Source organism: Cyanistes caeruleus, chromosome 7 (genome assembly GCF_971803275.1).
Source record: "Cyanistes caeruleus chromosome 7, bCyaCae1.hap1.1, whole genome shotgun sequence".
Taxonomy (NCBI): domain Eukaryota; kingdom Metazoa; phylum Chordata; class Aves; order Passeriformes; family Paridae; genus Cyanistes; species Cyanistes caeruleus.
In genome coordinates this window covers 2837350-2857602 of record NC_141707.1, presented here as the reverse complement: position 1 = coordinate 2857602, position 20253 = coordinate 2837350, and the positions used below count along the sequence as shown (strand labels likewise).

General features: G+C 49.1%; 1 protein-coding gene across 1 annotated transcript in view; it reads left to right on the top strand.

Annotated features, from left to right (window-relative positions):
• Positions 1–20253, top strand: part of TWIST2 (twist family bHLH transcription factor 2) — a 25970-nt gene extending 5717 nt beyond the window's left edge. The window contains exon 2 of the mRNA XM_023930549.2: positions 19442–20253. The gene's annotated coding sequence lies outside the window, so the exon portion shown is untranslated. The remainder of the gene's footprint in view (positions 1–19441) is intronic.

Here is a 20253-nt window from a genome sequence, read left to right as displayed (position 1 = left end):
CAGACCCATCCCTTTAACCACTTCCACACCAGGCCCAGCCAGTCCTCCCAGCCCCAAATCCTTGTCCTTCTCCAGCGGTGCAGCAAAGACGTGGGAATCAGGGCTCTGGGAGCTCTTCGGGATGTGCTTCTCCTCCTGCCTTAGAGGGGGGAATTGAGGGTAAAATGGAAGATCCCTCTTGGAATTTTATTTGTGACCTGCCATCCAGAGCCAGGTTTTCAGTGTTTAGCAGTAAGGAAGGTTTTCCCTTGGGAATGGGGGGGGGATGGGGGACGGGGGACGGGGACTCTTTATCACTTGAAGGGAAGCAGCATCAAGAATTTGGAGACAAGTTCCTTGCAGGAGGAGGGTGCAAATGGGACAGGGAGGTTTGGTTACCATTCCCATAAAAAGACAGCTCCCAAATAAGCAATAACTCCTGAGCCCTGCTGATACCAGAGGGCTCAAAGTGGCCATTAGATCCCTGAATTCTCCACTTTTGTTCCCTGACTTCTCCGAGTGGCTCTCCCCGTAGCCTGAGCCCTTTGGGTGGAAAAGGTGTGTGGATCTAATACTCTGAAAGGAGCACAGGAAAGGCAGCATGGATACTCCATTCCCAAACCTCCAGCCACGGGGTGTCTGGAAGTGTCCATGGGCTGGGATCCCCCTGGATCCAACCTTTCTTTGCTATAATTATGTGCCTTGAGATTCTTAATTTAATTTTTTAATTTTTTACACCTGTGTTTTGGCAAGGGATGGGATGGAGGCAGATCCGCTCTCCCCAAAAGTGGTCAGACACCAAAACAGAAAATAATCCTTGTGCCCTGCACTCTACGGTGAGCGACAGTCCCTCCTCTTCCTCCCGTCTCCTCTCCACCTTTCAACCACATCTTGGAGAACAGAAAAAGGAGGAGGTGGGGGTGAGAGAAGAGACAGATGTCTATGGGTTCAGCTTTATATATATTTACTGGAAGAGGTCCAGTGAGCCAGGCCTAGCTTTAATTGAATTCCTAAAAAGATAGTTTTGCTTTGTTAGCTGCCACCCCCAAAAAGCATTTCCTTAAGAGATATTAGACCTGCCAAACACATGCTTTAAAATGCATGAATTGGGTTTTGGGTAAGTTCAGCCACCAAAAATCCTCATGCAGTCATTTATCTGATTATGCCCTCAGTTTTAGCTGTTCAGGACAACTTTAAAAATCATATGTTTGTGCTTAAATGTAAATAAACCAAATTACTGTGCTGAAATGGGGGAATCACAGCTGAGCTTCCTATTAAAAATAATTAGTTCATACAACTTGGAAAATTTAGTAAGGTGGGATGGAGCCAGTGAGAAGCTTTCATAGAAAAACCAGTATTTTGGTTGGCTGGGGGTATTCCCCAAGGCATCCACACCACTGTCCCCAAAACCAAGCTCTTCTAAAAAATTAACCTGCCAGAGACACAAAAATGCACATTTCAGGCTGACCCTCATGGCAAATTTTACACACATCATGGTGAAATTTCTCCATGTGATGTGGGTCTTTAAGCAGAATTGCTGTCTGGGAGGGGGAAGCTCAGAAATGTGAGGAATAAAACAAATAAAATTGTGGACTCGGGAGGAAGGCAAACGGGGAGATGCTTCCCAGCAAACAATTTGGCATTGGTAAATGAGGATAAACCTTGTTTGGGTAAGGACAAGAAAGGAGTTTCTAGTTTAATCCACCTGCAAAAAACCTACCTGGGCTCACCAGGAACCCCTGTGCCAGCCATCACCCACAGATGCTGTCAGGAACTGCCCTGCAGCACAAAAATCCCACCCTGAATATGGCTGGGACAGAGATGCGATGAAACTTATTAAGGACCCGTTAATCAAAGGGCTTTGGATGGGGAAAATGGGTTTTTAGTTTGTCCCAGCTGAGCACTTGCTTCCTTGTCCTTCTCATCTGCATCCCACCAGGATGGCCAGCACCACCTCCACACCACAACCCCCGAAATTCATCCCACAGGAACTTTTTTTGCCAATTCTTCTGAGTTTGAATCTTTCCTTCCCCAAACACACAGAGGTGAGCTCACCCATCAGTGGGCTCCAGAGCATGGGATGGGTGACAGGAACTGAGCCTCTGCATGGAAGCAGAGCATTTTCACCCATGGCAGCGCCTCTGGGAATATCAGGGAATCACCCCCATGGAAATTTCCCAGTGAGAAACCAGGGCATAAAACCACATGGTAAAAAAAGGCCGGATAAGATAACACCAGGTTTTTTAAAAAGCGCTTCGCACGCAGCATGTTAATGTGTAATTTTACACATTGGATAAGATGGCTATCCTGCATATTTTGATTTATTTTACTTAATTATTTTGCCTGATGAGCCCAGGAAATGTCTGATAGCACCAAGCCCTTTTTGCCGCAGCAACTGCGAGCGTGACGCTCCAGACGCGGCTCCGCAATCGCCAAATCTCCCTTCCAGCTCCCGTGGGGGTTTGTGCACAGAACAACCTGACATTTTACAAGGGCTTTTCCATCCCCAGCCACGAAAGGGGCTGTTTAGGAGATCTCTTGGATTGCCAACACTAAATAATCTATTTTGTACCAGATGGGGCTGAAATTTTGCTTTGGAAGGGAGCTGGAGGACGGCAGAGCGGCCACGTTCTCAACTCCATCGTGATGTGATGAGTTTGCACTTGGGCTTTGGGACTGAGAAGAGGTTCAGGTTTTTGAACTGTTTAAATCAAATTAAATTCCTGCTCATGAACAGGGGAGATCAGAGATCCCTTTCCAGTAATTCCCTTGGAAACTTTAAAATCAAACAATGATGAATATTTCCTGTTATAACGCGCGCAAAGGAATAACTCACCACCGTTTTCGCTGTTCATGCCAGGGAAATTGGTAGTGGAAGGCACCTGAAAAAGACCCTGTCACACCAAAAATACAGTTCCAGGCACCCTCAGGGCAATGCCATGCGCCCAGAGGGCTGAGGGTACGGAATTGGGAGTTCAGAACACGCTGATTTTCATTAGGACCGAGTTGATCCGGAAGTTTTCCTCCTGAGCGCTGTTGTTTTGTAAACCAAGCAGTACTTTCACTCTCAATGAGTGGAAAAAGGTAAATATTTTAAAGCTGCTGAGGGAAACAGACATGGCTTTGAAAACTGTAGCTGTTCCTTAGCTGTGCATATGCATGGAATTGTAAGATTTTTCAGGCTAATAATGTCAGAGTCAGTTCACAGAATCATGTGATTTTCCAGGATAATCATGTCAGCATCAGAGAGAAAAACACCTGGCCTTGGATATATTTGCAGTCTGCAAATCTATGTCCCCCATTTTCATACTAGCTTATTGTTCTCATACCTGCATCACTGGCTCACTTTCAGCTGCAATTAGAGAGTTTTCCATGCCCACTACAATGTCCAAGGTATGTGCACAAGTCCCAAGGATAATTCTTAGATCTGCCCACTCATCCCTGCTCCTCCAGAAAAGAAACCTCCCGTTTAGAGCACGTTCAGAGCTATTTCCTAATGCCATCATTTCACCAGCTGTGAAATGTATTTTTGTCCCTCAGTGCTGTTTTTCCTTAATCTTTTGCTGAAGTGCTACTGCACAGCCTCTCTCTCACACAGCTACAGCCACATTTGTGTTGTGTGAAGATCCAAAAGCTCTTTCTGGAGAGGAAATCCATAGGCTCCCCCCACCCCTTCCCCCTGCCTTGAATTACTCATCCACTGCACTGCTCAGGCTGCCTTGCAGCTTCTCTGTAACGCAGGCACATCCTTAAAATTGCACACAGGGCTAAAACATTCCAAAACCAGGGAGGTTTGGGTCGTTTCTGAAAGAGGGAGAGGAGGAGATGAAGGTTTTCTGGAGCTGTCACAGGGAGCCTGGGCCAGGAATTAATGCCTAAAACTTTTCAGGGGTTCTGGCTGCTGAGACAATTTGGGAGCAAGGTACTTGGAGCTGCTCCACTGAGGTGCGAGCAGGGATAATGAGACGCAACCAGGGAAGAACTCAGGAGAGTTGCTGGCCCCAGTGGTGAGCTTGCCTTTACCCCCTCTTCCAGCTGGTTCCCTTCTCCCACATCAGCTGGGAATGCCCAAGCCAGGAATGCCAAACCACTCCCAATCACAGCTCCAGGCCTGTGCAGGCACTGCTGGGACCCCAACCCTTGAACCTGGTTCCCAGCCCAGCCCCTCAGAGCAGGACAGGAGCCCTGCAATTTGGGCTCTGCCTCTCCCTGGCTGCCAACATCCCAGCACCACGGAGGGATGCAGGGACACCAGGCTTCACTCCAGCAGGTCCAGGAGGCATTGGATGGGGCTGGGAGGCAGATGAGGCTGCTCCATTTCCATTCTCTTAGGAAACTTAAGAATTTTTATGAAAAAGCCAGCGAGGATTTGGCAGCGAGCGGAGGGTGGGGATGCCTGCCAAGGCCTGGACAGCTGTACCTTCTTCACTAGCAAGTTGTGTGATCAGCGAGGGCTGTGCTGAAAGCCAAGAGGAGTTACCAGAGCTGCCACATTGCATTTGGCTGATCCTGCCTCTGGGAGACACCTTAAAGAAACAAACCCACCCTAACAGCTCCACTGCCTTCAGCACAGCAAAACCAGGGGTCACCTCACAGGCCTGGGGTGTTGTTCTGGTGTTACTCCTCTCCTTTCCCCAATTTTGGATACAAGACGAGGGGACAGGGGAGGAGGAGACTTATCCAAGGCTGTTTTTCCATTTTTGCTGTGTACCAAGGCCCTGTCTGCCCCTCCCATGCGCGGCTGGACCTTCCCGACAGCTTGAAATAACCCAGGAAATTGTGCAAAAGCTGCGGCGGGCTGGAGGGACACCCAGCCCGGCAGCCGGCTTCAGAGGGTGGTCCTGCACTCCAGGATTCTAAAGCTTTGGTCTGCTGGGCTCTTCAAAATAGCAGGAGGGTGACACCAGAAGGAGGGGAGGAGACGTGATGGGCTTGGAGGAGATTTGGGGAGCACTGACATGCCTGTGGACCCCAGGCCGTGGCTGGGGGAGCCTCCCCTCCCAGCAGAGAGGGTGACAAAAGGCTCTCAGATGCCTTCTTAAACAGAAGATTATGCCCCTTGTCCTTCAAGAAAAAAGCAAGAGATCTATCTCCAGGTGTTAACCTACGCCCTGCTTTTCCAAGCATGTCCCAGGCTTGAAGATTTCATTTTAAGCTCTTCACTGAAACAACCTCCTGGCCTCCAAAGCCTCCCTTGGCACAGCCTGCCACGTGTATTCCCTTTTCCCTCACAAAGCTCATTTTCCTTGCAAGCATCTCCGAAAGGTCCTTCCGAGCAGCCGCACCTGCCCCAAAGCTGCACCGAGGTGCCCATTCCCCACACACCCCATGGGCTGTGCACAAACACTTCTGGCCAGGTCTCTTCATCTCTCCCCACCCTGGCAGCCCCAGCAGCAGCAGATTCCCAGGCTGGGAGATGGAAAAGGTGGAAAACCACAGGAGCTGCTGACTCAGCACCTGCTGGCACTAGAGGGCAGGGTAAACTGCATGAAATAAAGAATCAGGTGGGGCTGGGGCTGCGTCCGAGGGAAACATCTCCTGTGCGTCTAACGGGGAGCACATGGAATATCTGGGAGCAGCCAGGAGCTGTCTCACTGCCCAAGAAATAGAGGGACTAAATTTTGTGCTGGGCACGTCCCATGTCAGTGATCATCAGGAGAGCAGACTCCTAGGTTATTTAATATAAGGTCAGAGTGTGGCACCAGAGGTGCTTCCACCCTGCAGTCACAGCTGCCTTTCTGATAGAAAACCTCTTTTTTTAAAAAAAAAACCCAGTTCATTTCTCTGCTGTGTTTCTCTATGTGATTAATCCAAATCCAAAGGTTGGGGTGTGTGAGAAGCAGCTGGAGCCCAGAGAGATGCTGTGTCCATGGGGCTCCTGCAGCACCTCAGCACAGACCCCTGAAAACTGCACAGGAGAGCTGGCAGGAGCGTCCTGGAGATACTGGGGCAGAGAGAGGAGAGGGACAGACCCCAAAATCAGAATAGATTCCTTAGGAGAGAGTGGCCAAATGCTGCTGGGTAGAGGAAATTCAGGGGTTTGGTTGTGATTTGGGGGTGGAAATGTCTTGGGCCTGCTTTGCTGCTGAGGAAGAAAGGGGGGGGGGGGGGGTGTCAGTCTGTCACTCTGCACTGAAAAAAGGGGGTTTGAAGTGCAGCAAATTGAGGAGGTGATGGGTGAGGAAGGAGCCCCCAGCTCGTTCCCATCTGCTCTGGTCAGCTCCAGCCCGTCTCCCACTGGTTTTGGCAGGCAGCAAAAGTGCCACGGAATGCTGGGGCTCTTCCCCTTGGTGGGGATGCTTCCCACCAGAGCCTCTGGGCTAATGGAGAGGAGACACCTCTCTTGTGACCATTTGATGGGGTAGGTTTTGCTCTCCTTGCACCCACAGCCCACCCTGGGCTCATCTCCATCATGCTCTAAAACCACCTTGCCCTGCAATTATGGCTGGTGGACGGTGGGTGCCTCAGTTTCCCCACTAAAAAGCAAATACTAACGCTTGCAATGCCCACCTTGCCACCTCCCCAGAAGGTAGGACCTTGCCAGCAGGCTGGCTTTACATTCAGCCCTTTCTATTCCTTTCACAGCTTCTTATTTCAGAGATCTGAATTGCAGATGTTGCTGTGCCTCAGATTTGGAGAGGGACAAAAACGGAAGGAAAAAGGTTAAGCAGCTCTCTGAGTCACTCCAATGCACGACCTACTGTTGATTTAGAAACCTACCTCGGCTGTAAATACAGAATAAGCTTCTCCTAAGTGTTTAACCTCTTGTATTCTGGCCAGAAAAACTAATAAATGAGAGCAAAACATCCCTCCTGGGTCACAGAAGCAACAAAGCTGGAAAACCCTGCGGTGGGGTCAGTACTGAGAATAAAGTGACCCAAAGCAAGTGACCTAAGGAGGGAGGGGAAGAATAAAAAAGAGGTATCAGTGGGGCAGATAATGAAGAGAGCAGGCTGTGCTGCTCTCTGGGATCTGCTCCAGGCAGCAAAGGCGGGGAATAACTTCCCAAACAAGCAGAGAGAGGCTGTGCCATGAATAAAATAAAATACCAATAGCATGACTCTGCTCCCACAGGCACCCAGTTGGTGCACCCAGGCTCTCTTGGAGTTGCACAGGCTCATCACATCCATCACGATCCCAAATAATTTATCCACAGGCTGGTTTTTTGGAGGGCTTTTGGGAAGCAAAGGACACCTCAGCCTAACTGGGGAAGGGCTGGGGGAAGAATTGCAAATGGGAGAATTAACTTTGCTACTGGTCTTGCCATGCCTCAGTGCCAGGGCAGCTCTGGAGAGGGCTGGATGTGCATAGAAATGTCTTGATTCCAGCTTTGGAAACATCCTGATTCCAGCTTTGGAAAGCCCTGTGAGTTTTGGAAGGCAGCTGAACCATCCAACCCACCCCACCCCCCCCTTCAAATATCTTGTTGAATCATCTTTTGTCTTCAAAGCAGAGGGTGTAGCAGCGGAAGGAGAGCTTTCCCTGGGATTTGAGGCACTGAGTGGGAGTTGAGAGAAAGGCCAGCATCTGCTGATCTCAGGGTACCACCAGGAGAATTCTGCACCAGGATCCCGAGGAGGTCACTTGGGCCGGAGCCATCCCGAGGCCTCCGGTTCCAGCAGGATCCTGCAAAGTGACCAAGGGGGGCTGGAGAGTCCCAACGACTCCACTGATTAAAGGGAAAGCTGATGAGCAAGCAGTTCCAGCATAAATCAGGCTCGCCTTAAATATTTAGGCTTGATTTAAATCGGCAGAGCCGTGGTTCTCAAACCACCAGAGGTTTTTGTAGGGATGGGGATGCTTTAAATAAAAATAAAAGTCACTGTTCTGATCAGCACACAGATGTAAAACTCAGGGCAGGGAAAACTGCCTGAGTAGTGCTGATGGATAATTCAGGCCCAAATACCTCTTGGAGTAATTTTCCTCCAGTTCCTCCCCATTCCAAGGCAATTTCCAGCCCTAATCAGACATGAACTGAGACAGGATTCCAGAAGATGTATTTTAAGCTCATTTTTGCTAGTTTAGAACTCAAAGATTATGTGCTCAAGCTTTTCCACCTAAAACACAGAGGCTGGAAATTTCCCCTATTAAAAGTTCTACATTAACCAATTAATTAAATTAATAATCTGATCAGGTTGATGATGAGCAGACTGAAGCCAAAGAGATTTAGTGCCCCTCCAGAGCTGGGAGTTTTTTGAAAGACACAAAGTTTTTTTGATCCTTTCGGGAATTCCAGCCTAAACTCATATCCAGTGGCCTTTATCATTTAGTTACTTTATGGGTCTCTCGGAAAAACAAAAATCCCTAACACACAAGAGCAGCACAAGTCAGGATGAAGCAGCATTGCCAAGTTTGGAATACACAGCTCAAGCCCAAGTGAAGGCACAAGTTGGTTCAGAGCTGTTCCCACATGTCCTGGGCTGTCTCCATGTCTGGTCCCTGGACTAGGCCTCAGCTCCTCTTCCCAGGAAGGAAAATCCCACAGGGAAAATCCCACAGGCATTCTTTGCTCAGCCAACAACATGACTTGGCTGAATCTCATCAAGGGGGCCGGTAGTGAGTCCCCAGAAATTAAGCCCCGTTTCCTGAGCCCATGCACACAGGAGGATCTTGGCATCCATGGAAAAGGGGAGCAGATCCCCTCACAGCAGATCCAAATCACCAATTCCCGCAGTCAGAGCCTGGCTTGTGTAACCAGGAAGGAATGGACTCAGGTCTTTTCACACTCAAAGATCTTTAAGGTCCCTTCCAACCCAAACTAATGGAGTGGAGATGGAAATCATTTGGATGGTGCAATACTGGAGAAGTCCAAGAGCCTCATCCCCTGGCCTTAGGGCCATCCCAAAAGCAGAGGTGGAACAGCCAAGTGAGGAGGTGGGAGCAGAATGAGGATATCTCTGGAAGGAAAGGTAATGCCAGCAGTTCTCCTGCAGTGTCTGGAGCTGGCACAGTTCTGCCAGGCTCCTTATTCCAGCCCTACCTGGCTTGGGAGCAGCATGGAACACTTGGAAGGGAAGGAAGCAAGCATTTAATAAGTCTGAAATAATTTTTTTACAAATTCATTAGCTATTATTTCAGCTGCGTGACCTCCTGAAGGGACTTTCTAGAGGGCCAGATTATGCAGTCAACTGAAAATATAAATAAGTACGGAGAGGGCAGAGATCACTTTGTTCAGCCAAACCGTGTGGGATGTCAGGTTAAGTTTCCTGTCGGGTGCATCCGTGCACTTCCAGGAGGGGAGAGTGGCCCAGCATTTCTTCTGCCAGCTTCAGGGAAAATAATCTCATTTATTGGTGTTGATTTCAATCACTGCTGCTTTTAGGGAGCTTTTAATCTGAATTTCTGTGGGTACGTTCACAGCAATATTTGCTGATGGGGAAGTGCTGAGGTAAGTGTGCAGTGCACATACAGATACAGACCTTCCCCATCCCTGGAAGTGTCCAAGGCCAGGCTGGATGGGGCTTGGAGCAGCCTGGGATAGCAGAGTGTCCCTGCCCATGCAGGGGGTAGAATAAGATGAGGTTTAAGGTCCCTTCTAGCCCAAATCATTCTGTGATTTTATGGTACCATGAGGCCCATCTGTGCCTATGTAAGAAGGGCAACTAGAGAGTTCAAAAGAAAACCAAATCATTTTTATTGGGTAAAAAGCACACAGAGGAGTGAAAATTTCTTAAATTAAGTCATCCCAGACATCCTCCACACCCAGATATTTAATTGAATCTGGCATTACTGATGATCTGTGTGCTGTGTGCAGAAGCATGAACACATTTCTCTAGCCACAGACAGATCCAAGCTTCCCTGTTCTCTCCCTGCATTCAACCTGACTCCCTCATGAGCCTCTAAACCGCTACTCCAGTCACCAAAGGTAACACCCAGCCTCCCTCCCTCCACACACACCACACGCTGGTTTAACCTGGGGAGCACAAAACTTAAACATCTTTTACTGCAAGTATAAACCACGTGTAAAACTCGGTTTTACAGAGCAGAAAAAGCTGCTCAGCACCAACCAGAAATTCCCTTCAGCCCTGGAAACACCCGAGACCAGCTTGGATGGGGCTCGCACAACCCAGTCTAGAGGAAGGTGCTGGATCGGGTGACCTTCAAAGGTTCCTCCCAACCCAAACCATTTTGAGGTTTCCTGAGCTGTAAACCCGAGCAGAGCAGCCCATGGGTGACTCCTGATCAAGCTGCTGGCTCCCAGGAGCTCCAGCTCGGCTCAGCTCTGCCCATTGTGGTACCCAGAGAGGAGCAGCGCTGCCAAAATCCTTTGTTGGGAGCAGATGCTGTGGAGAGCTCCTCCCACTCCCCCCAGAGCGGGGATTGCATCAGTGCCACAGGTTTTTATCCCAGCGGGAACCTCGCAGAGGTCACTTGCCGAGGTTCAAACAAGTCCAGCTTTTGCAGCTGGCAAACCTAAACAAGACCAGCCAGCTGCTGCTGAGCTGAGTCAGCCGCGCTCGCCCGCCCGAAAGCGAACGCTTAACCCGTTCGTTTAATCACCCAAACCCCAAAAACCTGACAACTGCAGACAGGAAAACACACGTCTGCCCTTTTGCAGCCTGACAGGCTGGAAAAGACCGTGGAAACCGATTTTCCGGGGCTTTTTTTATTTTTTATTTTATTTTTTTTCTTCTCCCGAGACTGCTGAGTGCGTGCTGCTCGCAAATCATGTTCCTGGGAGTTGCTGGCTGGGCTGCTCTGAGTCAGCAGAGCATGTGCTAAATTTAAATATTCCACATGTGATTACATCCTCCGCTGAACACAGACCAGCCGACTTGTTTGCTCCTGGAGCAGAGCGATTGCATCTCTGCGCGCGTCTTCCTCCGAAAATTCGAACTTGCTGGAGCGAGGCTGTTTGCTCCCCATTGAGAAACAGCAGTGAGGGAGTGATAACTTTGTTTTACCTCTCGTGAAGCCATAAAATCCAGAAGTGCCATGGAAAGGTGACACGGGAGCTCTGAGGGGGATAATTTATTGATAGGAAAGGAACACGGAGCAGTGGCGCAGACAGCAAGCAGAATAAAACAAGATTTTAGAAATCATTAGTCAGTCATTGCTTTGGGAATTAAAGCCCTCAGGGTGTTCATTTACTGGAGCGGAGGCTTTTGGAGAAGAGCAGAGGGTTGGGAAGCTCCCGGCGCTATCCAGGCTGGAAATTAAGGATCTCGTGAGTAAGATCTGGCTCCCTGTCCAGTTCCCCGTGGTTTGCCTGCCCAGCATGACCCACAGAGCAATTTCAGGGAAGCCCATAAAGCAGCTGGCCAGCCCCACACCGGGTCCAAGGCAGTCATGCTGCTCCTGGGAGTCTTGGAAAAATGATTCATGGATGGTCAGAGCCTGGACAGGGACTGGGGGGGCTGAGCTGACCATGCTGCTGGAGGAGGATGGCAGCATCCAAAGCCAGAGAAATAAAGATAAAATATCCCCACCCTGACCAGCCCTTAGGGAGATTCACAGCCCCTCTGCTGTTGCCTGCATCAAGTCCAAACCCTGGCCCTGCACAGGACACCCCAGGGAAGCAGAGGCAGCCTTGGGAAGCAGATGGTAAAGAGAGGAGGAGGAGGAAGAGGAAAGAGAGGGGTAGAGCTGATTATAAACACCAGGGCAGGGAACGGGCTCAGTACCTTAAAGAGCTGAGGCTGAAGTCCAGAGGGCTTGGTTTAAGAAGCCTGGTTTAAGGGTTTTAAACGTGGTTTAAACAGGGTGTTCTGTGATTTCTAAGCATGGGCAGCATCATCTGCATGGAAGGCAGCAGCCGTCAAGTTTAGGAAAACAACTGTACTGTGTGGTACTCACATTAAAGGCTGGAAGAAAAGTGGGGCCGAGGAGAGAGGTGGATTTTGTGTCACGCTGATGTAGCTGCCAGGCCAAGGAAAAAGGAGAAAGAGCCCTGGGGAAGAGGAGATAAGGAATGCAGGGCAAGTCAGGTCTACCACACCTATTCAAATTCCAAGTCACTGTCACCATTTCCAGGGTGCCAAAACCACCAATCCCAATGAGCCCAGCCCCACAAAATCCAGAGTGGCTCAGTCCATGCCAAGAACTCCTTCCTCCCCTGGCAGGATTGTTTGTCATATAAAATATAACTCCCCCTCATGGGGGCAACGTCCTCTAATCCCAGGTATTTTAAGAAGTTGAGTGATTCTTGCCATGAAAAAAAAGATCAGAGGGCCTTTATTGACTGCAGCAGGGTTAAGCCAGTTTATTCCAAGTGAGAATTTGGCCCCTTGACTTGAAGGAAGCCGTGCTGATTAATCCCAGATGGGGACCTGGCTGGGCACAATCCCTTCCCAAAGTCCTGGGGCTGAATCACCTCCATTGCTCAGAGCCTGGGTGGTTATCGAGGAACAAGGAACAGCACCTGCCAAGTGGGAAACATTGAGGATGGGGCCAGGAAATTGGGATTGAGGAATGCAGGGACCTGTAGGGTGTGCCTTATACTGGGGGGAAGATGCCAGAGTAGCATTCTTTTTCCTGCAGACATCTGGGAATGTCACCTGGGATGGGGATCCAAAACCTGGGCATTGAGCACAGCGAGCAGGGAGATGGGGAATCTTCTTGGCTTCTTCCCACTGAAGGCTTTTTGTGGTGCTCTGTGAGGATCCATGAGTGCAAAAACAGGATTAGATCCATCCATGCTTCAGGGAAGCTGCCCCAGCATTTCTTTGGCACTTTTGAGGAGCAAACACAGCTTCATTCCTACATCAGATGCCAAGGAAAAGGATCTTTTTTCAGGAATCATCTCCGAGACTAACTCAGGACAGGTGAGATTTTGCTCCCCAGAGTTGTAGGCACAAGTGCCATACTTCCTGCAGGAAAAACTCAAATCCTTTACACGTGTGCCCATGGAGAGACGGCAAAACTGCGATAAACACCAGGATATACAGGTTCCAAGGTGGGTGCTGATGGGTTTTTGGGTCTGGAACACAGAGGGAGTGGTGCCTCCCCCACCACATCACTCATGTAGGGGCATTAAAAATTCACAGCTGTGGGATGCCAATGTCTCTCCCCAAATCTCCCCTGAGGGTCTCTGCCCCGAATTTGCATCCTGCAGGCCAGGGGGACTCTGAGGGCTCGGCTTTTCGTGTGGAGGAGACTCCTGGGAAGAGGGAAATGCCTGGGCTCACAGTTCCCTTGCACCAGCCCAGCCTTCCAAGCTGTGTTTGTGAGGGCCAGCATCTGGAGCGGGGTGGGAGCCGAGGACTGATGGGCAGCAGCACACGTACAGCTGTGCACATCTGGCCCGCAGGTGTCTCAGCTGCTATTTGTCAAGGACATGAAAAAGCACCCCGAGTTCCCGGGGCAGTCATACCTGTCCTGTGGATTGTTCCCAGGAGCCCACAGAATTCCGTGGATTTTATGTCTCTGCTTTTTGGTGGGTGGCCCAAATTTTTTTTGTTTGTTTTTCCATTTTAATTTTATTTGAAAGAAGGAGTTTAAACCCTTGATGCTTTTAAAACAGGGATGGTTTGTTGTTATTAATTCCACTGGCGTTAATTCACGCAGCTGAGTCAGTCATAGTGGATGGTTGTCATCCTTCCCCTGCCTTACTCCTAGGAGTAGAGGTTACTACAGAGCTTTTGTGCTGCACTGATGAAAAAAACTGAGGCTGCTCCTCCCTGTGCTCAGCCACAGGTACGGCCAGACTCGCTCCCAAAGTATTTAATCTATGCAGGAACAGGTAAATTGGGGAAACAGGTAGCAAAAGTCTCATCTGTGGGGTAGGAAAATCCCAGAGCGAGCATCCCACAGGGATGCTGCTGCTGCTGAGGTTTGGGAACTGCAGCTGCTCACAGGAAAACTGTGAGAGCAGAGGAGTTGCTGGCTGATCGGCTGATCTGAATCCACAGAGTTCCCTTGGAAAAAGAAGAAAGCCACAGATGTATATGTTTATTTTTAGAGAAGGTGTCTTTCCTAGAATTTGTGTTATTTTGGCAGGAGCGCCGAGGGAAGGAGGAAAGGTTTCCCTTTGGCCAATGATATCTGCTCCCCTAAAATGGGGTGGAGGCAGGGGGGTGTTCTCACAGCCCTCAGTTGTGGTTATCCCTGCAGATGCTGACAGGCACCAGAGACCATGTCCCAGTGACTGCCAGCTTTGTCCTAAATTAAATTAAATCGAATTCCCCCTGGACCACCTGTGACAACCCCATCCTCCTTCCCTGATTTCCAACCATTCCCACTGCTTTGGCCCCATTTGGGGTGTCCATTTCAGGCAGTGCCTGCCCAGAATCACCAGTGCTCTGGCAGCTGGAGCCCCTCTGGGTCCGAGAAGGCTGTGGGATATGGGACTCAGGAGGCAGAGGAAGGTGGGATGTGGCTGCTCTCTCCCTTGGTAAGAGCCCCAGAGCTGCTATTTTGGGATATACCTGTGTCTGTGCAGGCTCTCTTTGCCAGCCCTGGGTATTTCCCTGGAGCTGCACTAGGAGGACACTTCATTCCCTGCCTTTTCTTCACTTTGTTCCACACCTTTCTCCTGTGGCTTGTGTGTGGGAGTGGATTTGAGCCAAAGAAAGTGACGATGAGCTCTGCTAGCCAGGAGAGCTGGTGGGGGCCACCTCCTGCCCCTCTTTGCCCCTAGTCCCTGGCTCAGGAGATGTTGCTGGCATCCCTCTGTGCTGGTTCCACGAGACGTGCAGCTCCCCTGGTTCTCCCCAACTCCTGAACACCGGGCACTGCTTTTCCCTGCTCCGACTGCTCATTAGTGGCTGCCACCCCTCGGCAATTCCAGGCTGCCATTCCAGTGATGTGCTGCCAAGGTTTCAACAAGGGGCTCCCACAAACCTTCCTCCTCCTCCTCCAGCTGCCACCAGCCCTTTTTTATTTTTTTTTTTTTTAATGTTGGTTTAAAGCTGTTTTCATATTTGTTTTAATTTTCCAGCCAAGGAGGGACACAGCACCTTGGGGCAAACATTCCTGACTGCCCAAATTTTGCCGCAGGGAGGCAGAACCTACCAGAGCAATTCTGAGCATCCCAGCAGCAAAATGCTTCACTTTGCAGCATTCCCTTCTCCTCCCTGTGGTGAGCACAGCCCTACAAGACCGATTTTAGCTCGGCTACAACTTGAAATGTTGAATAATTGGCTCTTTCTAGGTGCTTTGGACCCCAAAGGACAAGTTTTCCTATGGAAAGTTGTCGAGCCCCCAGGTAGAAGCCATTGAATTCCTCTCCTTGGCGAGCACCCCCCTCTTCTTGAGGGGTTGTTTCTGTTCAAAGCCGAGTTGGATGGGGTTTGGAGCAACCTGGAATAGTGGAAACTGTCACTGCCCATGGCAGGGAGTGGAGTGAGATGGGCTTTAAGGTCCCTTCCCACCCAAACCATTCTGGGATTCTATGGGCACCAATAACCCTTTCTGCAGCTGTGTAAGGGAAAAAAAAAATATTTAAAGCAAAACTACAGAGTCATTTCTGACAATATATGAGAGAAGCACTCACAGCTGGAGCTTTCTGTCCTGTCCCCTGCCTTGAGGCCATGCTCCATCCTGCTCCAATAGCTGGGAGCAGATCCAGGCAGGAAGGACCAGGGCTCTCCCCTTGGCATCATCTCTTTAGGATCCTCTGTTTCGCCCAGAGAGCGAGGTGTCAGCAAACCATGGGCCTTCCTCAGTGATGCACGAGAGGCTCTGGAGGGGGAGAAACAGCCTCAGGGAGGGGAGAAAAGGCTTCAGTCTCCATTTCCTCATGCCACATACCCATCAAACTGCTCCTGATAACATACTGCAGGACACAGGGAGGACGTTTCACCTCCAACCAGCCACGGGCAGATAAATCCCCCAAGCTCTGGAAAGGCAGGGCTGACTCAGAGGCAGGCTGGGGAAGGGTCCGAGGGGGCCCCTGTGGCTCAGGAATGAACCCTGAGCCAGGGATGTGTTTTGAAATGGTTTCCCAGCTGTAAGATGCACATAATTGTGGCTTTCCCTTCGTCTGGGAGACTTCAAGAGCAGAGGGTTGATAAGGGTTCCTAGCAGCAGAGGCAGCACAGCCCGAGCCAGGGGATCTGGTTTCAGTCTGTCCCTACCCACAGCATGAGATCTGATTTTGGCCCTCTTGCACGGACACAATTATCTGAATTCCCTTCTCTGCTGCTTCGTCCCCTCTGGAGCCTTGCAGCCCGGCCCTGCTGTCTTTTCCAGGGCTCCCTCCTTTCCTGGCTCATGGATATCAAGGGATTCTGACGGGTTTATCCTTTCCTGGTAACTCCCCCAAAAAATCCAGGGGATTCTGCTGTTTTAAGGTGTGAGGGTTTTTTTGTTCTTTTTTTTCTTTTTGTACCATCCAAATCACAAAAAGGTTTTACATTTAAACAAGGACAGCTCGAATTAAAACAGTTTATATTTAAATTAAACAAGCTTAAATTTAAACAAATTTGAGTGATTTATATTTAAACAAGGCCAGATTGGACGGGGCTCTGAGCGACCTGGTCTGATGGAAGGTGTCCCTGCCCACGGAATGGGAAGAGCTTTAAGGTCCCTTCCAGCCCAAACCACTCTGTGAAGTGGCTACCATCAATTTTGGCTGCAGGGACAGCTGAAAACTCTATGAAATAATTTGGGAACATCCCTTCAGCAGTGATCCTCCCAGTCATGAGGATGCCATCAGCAATTTTGGAGCACTGGCTGCTTCCCACTCTCCCCATACCCTGAAACAGCTGGGCTTTTTTTTTTTCCCCAGAAAACAAAAACAATGGCAAGAAGGAGGAATTACAATTGGGCATGGAAAATGTTGAGCTCAAGCACCAAAAGTTTTGGGAGGTTTTTGAGCAGATTACACCCCACAGTACACCTGGAGGAAAAGTGCCCAAACCTGACTATGGATATTTCTTTTGATCCATGCCACAGGGATTTTTAGAGGAATTATTCCTCAAACACCTGGGAATGATGGTGCCTGAGCTCAGGAAAGGGATTTTAGTGATTTTCTAAAGTTAGGAGCATCGTCTTTTGTGCTGTAACTCAACATTGCTTAAAGCTATGTCCTTAGGCAGGACTATTCCAGAATAGTTTTTTACATTAAAAAGAGGAGAGATTCAGTGAGGAAGAAATTCCTCACTCTGGGAGGGTGAGCAGGCCCTGGCACAGGGTGTCCAGAGAAGCTGTGGGTGCCCCTGGGCCTCTGGAAACATTTAAGGATGGGGCTTGGAGCAAGCTGGGATAGTGGAAGGTGTCCCTGCCCATGGCAGGGGTGGAACAGGATGAACTTTATGATCCCTCCCAACCCAAACCATTCTGGGATTCTGTGAATGCCACGTTTTCCTCACCTTGACGTGTTTGCTCTGTCCCATCTTGCTCAGGCTTTACCTCCAAGAAGCATCAACTCCATATGGTATTTCTCCTTCTCCACTCACCCTAAAATGTGCCTGGGATGTAGGATGAGAAAACAGAGAAGGCCCTGGGGACAGGGCTTTTTTCTACACCCTTAACTTTAAAAAAAGGTGGAAAAGCTACCATTTAAAATCAAAACAAAATAGCAAAACCTGCCAAAACCAAAAAGAAAAAAAAAATCAAACTCCAACAGTTTTCCAGCATTTCACATTTCATTTACACTCTCAGCCATGTCATTGAAATTATTTCAATCCTTTTGTAACCAAACCCACCCCAATCCTATATAAGCAAAAGCCTGGGGGACTTGTTGCAAAATTTCCTGCAACCAGGGCCGTGCTCTTGCTGCCACTTTCCATCAGGCCAGCAGCTCTCTGCTTCTGTGATATCCACAGGGAACATTCCTGGTGGGGCTGGGAAATGCTTTTGAAGCAGGGAAAGATGGATCAGAGAGGCCTGAGAGAGAGGAAGCTGCGCTGGGTCTGCACCGCGGCCGTGCATCACTGTGTTCTGTGCTAAGGCCAGAGAAACGCTTGGGAATCCCCGAGAAATCCCAGGAGAAAGCAGTTCCCATCCCTGGAAGTGTGCAAGGCCAGCTTGGATGGCCCACAGAGGTTTTAGGGGCATTCTACCTCTTCCTCAGCCCTTTCTTCCCCCTGCAATACCCGAGCTGACAGGACCACAAGCTGGATTTGGAGCCTGATTCCAGAGTGTAATTTCACAGAATCACAGCACGGTTTGGATTGAAAGGCACCTCAGAAAAGCCAATCCAGTTGCATGGAATTAGCATGAGATGGAGTGTGGCAAGGCCATCCCAGAGCTCTGGAAAATCCACGATCCTACCACAGGGTAGGCCATCACCATAAGAGGGAAGAAAATCAGCCTGTTAGCATGGAACTGCTGTGAAATTCCCAGCTCTCCAGCTGGAGCTGGAAACCAGAGAGAACCAGTGGGAAGGAGAAGCCTCAGGGCAGCAGCAGCCAGAGCAGGGGGTCTCAGCCAGGGTTAAAGGCATCAGCTCTGCCCTGGGAGCAGCTTTGTGCTGAGCTCTCCACTCTTGGGTGGGATTTTAAAAAAATCCCTGGAACTAGACCAGCTTTTTATTTGGTTTTTACCTCCTTTTCATGTCAGCCGCATTCAGAGAAGAGCAGGGCACAGCAAAACCTCCTGTGACCATCCTCCACCCCTTTCTTCTGCTGGCTGGAAAAAATTTTTTAAAAAAAGAAAAAAATCAGCAATTTTCTCCGTGGTATCTTCCTGTTCCACATGGATTTTATTTTCCTTTCCTGAAGCCCTCCCTGGATGGGGAAAGGGTCAGCCTGTCATCTGTCAGACGTGGGCATCCCCAAACCACCGGGAGAGGTGGAGCTTTCCTAAGTGGTCCTGGGCAGCCTGACAAGTCCCTGAGCTGGTCTGCAGAATGTGGTTGTAATTAGATAATTAATAACTTGGAAAGGGAAAGGAAAGGAAATCAGCTAAATGGAAGCTTTCCTCAGTGGGAGGAAATAATTATATCTGCTTTTTGATATCTGAGCTGAGGTGGCTTTGCTGAGGGCAGGAGCAGCACCTTGGCCGCAAAGTCATCCCTGCCCCGAGCAGGACGGGGCGTCCCGTGGGCTGTGCTGGGTCATGGAGCTTGTCCCACAGAGTTCACCCTTTTCCTGGAAGTGTTCCATGCCAGGCTGGAGCAGCCTGGGATAGTGGAAGGTGTCCCTGCCCATGGCAGGGGGTGGAATGGGATGAGCTTTAAGATCCTTTCCAACACAAGCCATTCCAGGATTCAGTTTTGAGGGAGACATTGCTGCTGCCTATGGATTCACCATTTTAAACTCCAGTGCAAACCAGGCTGTGACATTACCAGACTCCACATTTAGGCTGTCTATCCAAAAGTCTAAGGAATTGTGCTTCCACTTGCTCCTGGCACACTGGATCTTGCCCAGTGCCTGGATTAAATCCACACTGCTGGAACCAGGGTCAGGATTCAACACATGGCACTGAACCATGTGTTCATATATTGAACACATATATGTGTTCAATAACCTGGATTTGGAGGGAAAACACCCTTCCCACACAACCTATCTCACAAAGATATTCTGCATTCGGTGTATTTATTTTTTTTCTCATTTCTTTTTGGTTTTTCCTTCTCCAGACTGTCCAGTGTCTGCGACTGAAGTGGAATTGGGATATATCCAAGTTTGTAGCTTCTGAAACCTTAAAAACCTCAAGAAAACTGGTCCAAAAGACCCCTCTTGACCTCCCTCGCTCTGAACTCTTGCGGAGCATTTTAGACTGAGCAGCAAAACAGCACCGAAGAGAAGGGGCTGAGACTTTGCAACATCTCTTCCCAGAACGACTGACCAAAGAGAGAAAGAGAAGCAACATTCCTGGTTGTTCATTGTTGTTGGGATTTTTTGTCTGTGTGTTTGGTGTTTTATGGCTAATTTTTTATTTTATTTTTTTTTTATTTTTTTTTCTGGAAACTATCTTAATTCAGGAACACGTTTATGAGGCATCTTTGGGTTTGACTTTTACTACTCCTTAACTGCAATCTTCTTTTTTATTTTGTTTTTTTTTTAAATTCCAAACCCCATTTCTTGTACAGCAAAACTGGACCAAGGCTCTCAGCAAAAAAAAAGGAAAGGAAGGAAAAAAATCCCACCATGCCCCTAGCTCCCTCCATGATTTGTTTCAAGTACAGCCTGGATTACAGACTGCCCTCCACACTCTGCCATCCTTCCCTTATTGCTCCATGATTTGCTACCGCTCATCCCCTTCCCCCTTTTTTTATTTTTTTTTTTATTTTTTTTTTTATATTTTTTTGTTTTGTTTTCATTTTCTGTTCCAGTGTATATGTTGCTTATTTGTTTTATTTATTGAGATATTTTTAACGAGCTAAGAGACTGCAATGTCGCTGTGTATACTGCTTCTCTTGCCAGTAAAAATAAAGATGTCATGCAGCTA